General features: G+C 44.5%; 2 pseudogenes; both read right to left on the bottom strand.

Moving 5' to 3' along the window:
• Positions 1-617: 617 nt before the first annotated feature.
• LOC136652537 (olfactory receptor 2AP1-like) lies at positions 618-1,586 on the bottom strand (annotated as a pseudogene).
• A 4,530-nt stretch (positions 1,587-6,116) lies between these two features.
• On the bottom strand, positions 6,117-7,104 carry LOC136652536 (olfactory receptor 6B1-like; annotated as a pseudogene).
• Between the last annotated feature and the right edge of the window lie 681 nt (positions 7,105-7,785).

Genomic DNA, 7,785 nt, shown 5'->3' with positions numbered 1-7,785 from the left:
TCCACTTTATGATGGATCCCCAAGTTAAATACATCTGATTTACAGACATCCCAACTAATGGACAGCAGTGTCTGCACTTTCACACAGGCACAGTTCATCTGGTCTTGTGCTTTTGCCCAGGCGTGACAGTGCTTTTCCAATTTATGTTTGTTCTGACTTCTGGACAAATCTCTGGTAAAGAACCAGGAGATAAGTAGGTGATTTATCCTATTGGTCTAGTAGAGTTAGCCCATTCCTCTTGGACTAGTGAAGACAAGGTAACAGAGTTCCACTTCATGCCGCCAGTGGCCATTTTGGGCCCTGTGGCACAGCCAGCGACCTGCTCCAGAGTAGGTAAGCCAGCATAGGGGGGTGGATTGTGGGTGGGGAGGGGAGGGAGGAGCTATCTCTGTAGGCAATGGCTCATGCCAGAACTTATCCTCTCCTTTAAAAATCTCCCCTTCTGACAAGGTGAACTATACATCAGTACAAAGGAACAGTACTTCTTCTTGCTAGATTTACAATGAAGCCAAAAGTATAAAAGCTCAGGGATATCACAGAAATAAACTGAAGATTTCAGAATGATAATGTAAGTTGATAAAGCATGCTCATGCAAATATGAGTTATTTTTATCCTTATCACCAAGAAATTTTTGAGAACCAATTGTGCTTGCTAAGACATTTCCGAAGGGCTTCTTTCACTTCTCTGTTTCTCAGACTGTATATGAGGGGATTGACCAACGGTGTCAGCACAGTGTAAAAGAGAGAAAAGACTTTGTTTAATTCTTTCATCGTCTCACTCCATGGCATGACATAAACAGTTATCAAACTCCCATAAAATATTGTGACCACAATAAGATGAGATGAACAGGTGGAGAAGGCCTTTTGCCTCTGTGTGGCCGATGGAATTCTTAGGATAGTGGAAATGATAAAAATATAAGATGTCACAGTTAATAAAAAGGGGATCAGCGTGAACATGGAGGAAAAAATTGTCCCCAGAAGTTCTAGAGTGTGATTTTCACTACAGGCAAGCTCAATGACTGGGGTAAAATCACAGAAGAAGTGGTCAATTTCATTGGCACCATAAAACGTTAATCTTGACATTAAATGCAACAGAACTGCCATTGCCACAAATCCATTAACCCAAGATCCACCTGCCAAAGAGATACAAACTCTACTGTTCATAAGGGTTGAACATTGTAGTGGTTTGCATATTGCTAAGTACCGATCATAAGACATCATGGCTAAGAGACCACATTTTGTGACTACGAGGGAAGCAAAGAAATAAAATTGAACTATGCAACCTGAAATCGAAATGGATCTGTCTCCAGTCAAGATGCTGGACAATATCTTGGGCAGGATGGTGGTAGTGTAGCAGGTCTCTAAATAGGACAGATTCCCAAGGAAAAAGTACATAGGTGTATGAAGGTGATGATCTGAAACAACCAATCCTAAAATGATTAGGTTTCCTACCATGGTGAATGTATAGATCAATAAAAATCAGGGGAAGAGAAAAATGTTCAAGCCCTGGAGATCTCTAAAGCCTAGAAGGATGAATTCTGCCATCTCTGTTTGATTTTTCCTTTCTGTGATGTCCATCACTTGCATCTAGACAAAGAAAATAAATGTGTGAAGTGATACATTGTGTGATAAACCATCTTTTTTAATGTTAAGACTTCACTTACGGCCCAATCCACCATGGCCAAAGCGCTGGACTCCTGCACACTGCCCTGGCAATGGCAATCATGAAAGGACCAGAAAGCAATTTGTAATGGTTGAGCGGAGGCAAGAACCAGCATACAGGCCTGCGCAGATGGATGCTGGCCCCTCGTGCAGGCGGGAGAAGTACCGAGTGCTGGGGCTGGGAAGTGCAGTGCAGAGCAGTGCAGAGGCTCCATTCCAGGATGGGGGAAGGGCAGGAAGAGGTGCAATAAACGGGTAAGCAGACCATGCTTAGGGGGAAGGAATGGCAGCAGAGGCACTGCCCAATTCTATCCCCCCCCCTCCTGGGCCTGATCTGCCAACATGGGCTGCCAGCAATTTTGCTGTTGCAGGTCCAAGCAGCCCCATAAGGGATGCTGGGGCTTTTCTTGGGGCATGGGGACAAACGTTCTCTTACCAGACCTCCAGCAGCCTTGTTGCCTGCACTGGGTATAGCAGTGGCTTTTTCTGTGTCACTGAATTGTGGTGCAGGAAGTTTGATTGAGATTGGACTGATAACCTAAGGAAAAGCAACTGAAATATTTTCTCATCATGAACAAACAACATGGTAGACCTCTTGTTTCAGAAACTACTCTTGGCATTGACACTAAGAATATGCCAAGAGAAGGTTAGTAGTCACTAATTTCTTCAGGTGCCCTCAAATTTCACATAAAAGACAGTTCAAAGTTTTCTTCTTGGTTAAAACTGCTAAAAAATTTTGAAAGGAGCCAAAGGAATTTAGGGAACTGAATGGTATTTCTCAGTCAAGAGTATAAGGAAAGGTCTCTTATATCAATCCAGATATTCATCTGGTCCAGCATCAAAGGCCAATCAGTTGCCTCTGAGAGACCTACAAGCAGGAGATGAAGACTTATGTCTCTCCTGTTGTTATTCACCTGCATTCAGAAGATACTGCCTCTGGAAATAGTATATGTAAGTCATAGAGGACTCAGAAAAGAAAGCTTCACCCAGAGTTCTATCAATGTTCTTCTATGGATTCATAAATCACATAGCCCAATGACATAAGACAAACCAGTTCATTTACTAGCATCATATAGTCTCCAATATCTTTCTTCTTCTGCAGTAATATTCATGTAACTAAGGTTATGTCTTATTTCATATTGCATCCATATTCAAATGAATTAACAAACACTATTAGGATGGATAATTAACTAAAGAGCAATGATATCAATTTTCACCTTTTTTGCATGTCTACAGATGGGCCAAAAGCACCATATTTTGCCAGGATCTAGACTCCTTCATGTCTTCTTGTCTTCATGTGCTCTTATTTATGTTCTGAATTGACTACCTCATTTGTTTCCTTGGTCTATATTCCATCAGCAAAGGACTAGAGGTCTCACATGACTCATTAAATGGAAAAAATATCCTCTATCGTTCCATTTATGGAATTTGAAATTAGCGAGGAGTAATATATCCATACAGACATTGAAATAATCCTTTCACTCAGTTCTCCAAACATTGAACATTACAATATCTTGAACCAGGGATGGGAACTCAAGTCAGGTGACTCGAGTCCAAGTCACAAAAACACATGATTTTTGCTGACTTGTGTACACTTGTGACTTGCTGAATTGTGTCAGGCGTGTCAGTGACTCCGGCACTGACTCAAGTCTGAGGCCACTGACTTGGAAATGAGTCCCCACATGTATAGACTTGACTCTGTGTCTGGGTGCGCTTGCTTACTTTTTCTGCAGTGTGAAAGACCTTGTGGGGCCATCATTCAGGCCGGGCAAGCAGCAGGGAAGTTCCAGCAAGGAGGCAGGGAAGGGTTAATGCTTTTGCATCAAGTACGAGGTTGGGGGAGGAAGGGGTGGGTTTCCTTGTCCATTTCTGAAGGAACCAATGATCATTGGATCATTAGATGAACGTTTTATCCCCTGGATGAGTGAGAGAAGAATACAGGGGATGGGGGCATTTCCTAGCCATAAACTCATGGCAGGACTCTAGCAGGCTCATTGAATGACTGACCATAATGGGACTAGTTCTGAGTAGAGCTGCAAAGAATTGGGTCATACTCTTAAGCCTCCCAGCTGCTGTGCGTGACCCTCCTCCCTCTTGCCGCTTCTGTCCCCAATCTCACATAGTCCGTCCCACCTGCTTCTGCCTTGTTTACAGATTGGATGGGGACATCAGGGAAGTGTTTAAAGGGAACTCCAACACACACCCCAGAAGCAGCTTCATTTTGTCCTGCAGAGCCATGGCTGAGGTTTTTTATGGAAAAGACTCAGGACTGGAGTCTTTTAGAGTTCCCAAAATGCTCTGGGTGACTCAGAAAGTCCACCTGTTAGGATTCGTTTTTGAGTCAAGTTAAAGGGGGCAGAGACTCGTGACTCAACTCAAGTCAAGCTGCACTGGATTTGCTGATCTCTGTCTTGAACTTCCTAACAAGGATGTCCTCATCCTCATTCAAATGTGTGTTCTCTCTGCTTGTGTGAGTACAGGTTTAAACATCTTCCTCCTTTGGAGGAAAGGGAGTTCAAAAAGGGAGCAGAATTTTCATTGCAATAAACCTAGTCCTTCCCTTCTTTCCTATAAATAAATATAAGAATAAATATAAGGTATAAATAAGAAGCCTAAAAATGCTAGACATCAACTCTTACTACCAGCAGCAGCAAACACAGTAGCACAACAACAACAACAACAACAACAACAACAACAACAACTTGAGAATAGAATATGGGTATCTCTAGGAGAAGAAGGTCAATATTGAGCCAATTGTCATTGGAGCTTTTGAAGCAGTGCCTAAAAGTCTGAAGAAACACCTCAACATTCTTGGTCTGGAGCAAATCACACCAGCTCAACTCCAGAACACTTCATTACCATGCAGTCCCCAATAAATACAGCCGACAACAGGTATGGGATTAAATGGGCCACTTTATTAACTTACAACAAGCACAACAAGGCAAAATAGGTAAACAATACCCATCCTAAGTGTGGGGTTCTAAGTGGGGGAAACGGCCCTAGCCGTCTACGCCCCCAGTCTCATAGGGCATCCACCCAACTCCAGGCATAGCTCAATAGTTATTAAGCCTGCCTTTCACCGTTGCCCGAAGAGGGTAAGCCAGCCAAACTACTCTGCCTTCAGGTCACCCCTGCAAGGCCCCAAAGTTCAGACAAGGGGCTAGCCAGCCTGCCTCCTCGAGCCGGACAAGCATCCAAAGAGCGGTTCTGGTTCACCCCTGCCCTTGCTGGCTTAGATTGGATGCCGAGAAGGCCTTCTGTCTACCCACCCTGCACTTCTACCACCACAAGGGGAGGTCAGCCTAGCGCTTGGCCTTCCCTGCACCCCGCCAGGCTAATTTGAATTTTTAAAATGGCAGAGTGCCACGAGGCAGGGACCTAAAATGGCGCCCAGCCATGAGGCACCCCCCAATGGCCGCTGAAATGCGCCACCAATGGTCGCCCAGTCAAGGCTGGCAAAAGGGGACCGCGGGGTGGCCGCCCACCACGGGCATCTGCCGCCCCCCCACGGACCCTCCAAAGGCACCTGCAGCCGTGGGGTGTGCAAAGCCGCTGCGCCCAGCCACTCGGCTGGCAGAGCGCGCAGCAGGCCACCCCCTACTGCTGCCGCTCGGACAGAGCATGCAGCGGGCCACCCCCCTTGATGCCACTTGCAGAGTGCGCAGCGGGTCGCCCCCATCGCGATTGCTCATGGGGCTGCTCGTCGCTACGCCCCGGAGCGATAATGCAGAGCGCGCAGCTCACCCCCAGAGAGGCTACCCGCTGCCACAATGACGGGAGCCTGCAAGTGCGGGTCCCCGTGCTCCAAGCCCCGTCTTGGGGCAGCCTCTTTTCCACTCCCAGAAAAGCGACCTGCTCGGTCGCTTCCAGAAACGGAACTGAGCTGGGTCTATCGCCTGTGTGCTAGATCAGGCTCAGTCGTCCTGCCCCCTAATGCCAGCCAGCCAATCAGCTGGCAGCAAAGCCCTGCTGCTGGCTGATAGGGGGGCTAGCTATGGCAATCATTGCTAGCGTGCCAATACAGGCATGCTAGCTGCCTTTGCTTGGAAATGCAAGAATCCTACAACAATATGATATCTCTGTAATTCCCAGAATTTTGGCTAGATCCTGAATTGCAGACTATAATCAGTCTAGCATAGGCTGTGATGAATAAATTCTTCCCACCCACAATCTTCTATATAGGAGAGGCACAGGCATGTATTTACATATTTAAAATACTTTTTTATTTTTGCATTTCAACAAAGAAGTTCATCATGTGGTTTACATAGCAAAATAAACTGTGGGATGAAATAGGTTCCTGTCCCAAAGGGGCTCACACTGGAAAATATATACAGATGCAAAAAACAAAACAAAACAAAACCAAAAAAACCAAAAAAACCCTGGTAAAACACCGGTGATGCTACGCTGGGATAAACAGCATAAGTACGTTTAAGTAGGTTTAGGACTCAGCTCACACTACCTTATTCTTGAAACAATAACTTGGTTTTCCTTTGGTCTTATAACCTGAATCACTTTGCCAATGGATGTTCTAATGGCCTCTTTCACTTCTCGGTTCCTCAGACTGTAAACCAGGGGATTGACCAGGGGTGTCAGGATAGTGTAAAAGACAGAGAAGACTTTGTTCAGCTTTCTCATTTTTTTCTGGATTTGGGAGAACATAGACAATGATTAGGGTACTGTAATAGATGGTAACAACAATGAGATGTGATGAACATGGGGAAAAGGCCTTCTGCCTTCCAGTGGCAGATGGGATTCGTAGGATGGTGGTGATGATAAACATGTAAGACGTCAGAGTCAATAAAAAGGGAGGCAGGGTGAAAATAGTTGAGAACACAAATCCCATCAATTCAAATCTGTGGACTTCACTGCAAGTGATTTGTGCTACAGGAGCCAGATCACAGAAGAAATGGTCGATTTCATTGGGACCACAGAATGTCAATCTGGTCATCAGATACATCATTACTGACATGGCCAGGAACCCATTCATCCAAGACCCAACAGCCATGATAAGGCAGAGTCTGTCACTCATAACAGAGGCATAATGTAGGGGCATACATATTGCTATATACCTGTCATAAGACATAATAGCTAGGAGGCCCAATTCGGTGAGCACTAAAGCAGTAAAGAAATAAAACTGGGCAATGCAGCCAGGAATGGAAATAGCTTTCTCCCCAGTCAAACCAGCAAGGATCTTGGGCAGGATGGTTGAAGAGTAGAAGGTCTCCAGGCAAGAGAGATTTGCAAGGAAAAAGTACATGGGAGTGTGAAGGTTATTTTTTGCCACAACTAATACAACAATGAGGATGTTCCCAGCCATGGTGAGAATGTAAATCACTAGAAATAAGAGGAAGAGGACAACATTGAGATCCTGAAAATCTCCAAAACCCTGAAGAATTAATTCTGTGTTGATGGTTTGATTTCCCTCTTCTCTGATTGCCATCATCTGCATCTAGGGGGAGAAAAACAATACCGCAGTTCAGTGCAGTTTTAACCAAGAGCACCTATTGCCTTCACTAAAATTTCTATTGAGAATGATTCTGAGCAGGCATCCATGACTGCCTCTCCCATTGCAGGATATGGTGCACATCCCACTGTCACAACTGTATCAGCAATGGAAAGTTGGATAGGATTGTGCCCTTAATTAAACTGAGTATATATGAACATTTTTGACAGTTAAACCTTGCACCAGTTCCCACCCACTGCATTTCTACCATCTTACGTTTTTTCAGTGAATGTCTGTTGGACGTATATTCATTCGGAAATAACATCTCTCTCTCGCTTTCTCTTTGTGGAAACTAAACAGCGCATTCATTTCAATCTCATGTTAATGGATTTTTTAAAATTGTTAAACAATGTTTGCACCCCTTTCTCTCCTTTTCATAAACACTGTTTCAAAAAGACCTTGTAACTAACACCAAAGCAAGAGAAACTAGTTATCCGAATGGTGTGATGACAAGTTCAAATACTGGAAATCCACTCCCATTAAAAGCTGCACCAGAGGGGAAGCAGGTCAAGCGATAAAGCCAAATAAACAGCATGGAACAGTCAGTTTAGAAATCATAGCAACTCTGAACTGTAATTATTATCTCTTGAGTGCTATCAGTATGATAATGCATAGAGAAGG

Source organism: Tiliqua scincoides, chromosome 5 (assembly GCF_035046505.1).
Source record: "Tiliqua scincoides isolate rTilSci1 chromosome 5, rTilSci1.hap2, whole genome shotgun sequence".
In the NCBI taxonomy this organism is placed as follows: Eukaryota; Metazoa; Chordata; class Lepidosauria; order Squamata; family Scincidae; genus Tiliqua; species Tiliqua scincoides.
The sequence above is the reverse complement of the archived record's forward strand: the minus strand, read 5'-3'. Positions and strand labels throughout refer to the sequence as shown.